Source organism: Priapulus caudatus, unplaced genomic scaffold (genome assembly GCF_000485595.1).
Source record: "Priapulus caudatus unplaced genomic scaffold, Priapulus_caudatus-5.0.1 Scaffold1480, whole genome shotgun sequence".
NCBI lineage: Eukaryota > Metazoa > Priapulida > Priapulimorpha > Priapulimorphida > Priapulidae > Priapulus > Priapulus caudatus.
The window spans coordinates 3,695-4,735 of NW_014578541.1; positions in this window are offsets into that span (position 1 = coordinate 3,695).

A 1,041-nucleotide genomic window follows, 5' to 3' on the forward strand; every position below is an offset into this window, starting at 1 on the left:
GGGGAGGGAGGGAGCGAAGGAGGGGGATGTAGGGATGGAGTGTTATGAAGAGAATGGCAGCGCAGTACTGTGTCTACGTCTTTCCATCTAACAGCAATCCGCTAAACGCGCGTAATCACTCCCGTTCACCATGTTCGCTTATTCATCCACCCGCGCCAAGTACAACGAGGAAACACCGACCCCCCCTCCACCAACCTTCCGTCATTATTTCATCCTCCTGTTTACGTAATTCTGCTAGCGTTTCTATGCCAATGCGACTTCGTAAGTAAGCCCGTCTTGGGAACAACACATCAGCGTATGCATTGCACAGCGCGTGTGAAGTGTCAGCAAGCATCGTCGTCACAGAAGCACACATGATGGTTACGTCGCGCGAACTGACTGACACGGCAGGTCACGAACGTAATACATCCACGATCCAATTACAGACTTATTTCCCTCGTCTGTGTTACAATGCCATCCACCATGCATCATAGAAGCTCGTGTTCTTTCTTGGCTCTGTAGCAGTGGTCTTACCCGCAGGGTGGCGCGTGTACAAACTACTCGTGCAATTAACGCCGATCCCGGAAACAGCGGCGCGTCATATTTTATACGGGTGTTTGTTTGCCGAAAATACCGACAGGGAATCAGACCGTTACGATAGATACACGCAGCCGTGTATATTGATCGGTGAGAATGAGAGAGAAAAAGAGAGACAGAGGGAGAGAGATACAGGGAGAGAGATACAGGGAGAGAGATAGAAAGAGATAATGAGGGAAAGAGACAAAGACAGAACGAGAGAGAGAGAAAGAAAGAAAAAAAGAGAGAAAAAAAGATAGAGAAAGAGAGAGTGAAATAGAGAGAAAGAAAGAGAAAGAGAAAGAGAAAGAGAGAGAGAGAACGGGAAAGAGAGCGCGAGCGAGAGAGAACGAGAAAGAGAGCGCGAGCGAGAGAGAGAGAAAAATAGAGAGAGAGAGAGAGAGAGAGAGAGAGAGAGAGAGAGAGAAAGAGAGACATATAGATAGATAGCTAGATAGCTCGAGAGAGGGGTGTGAGAGAGAGAGA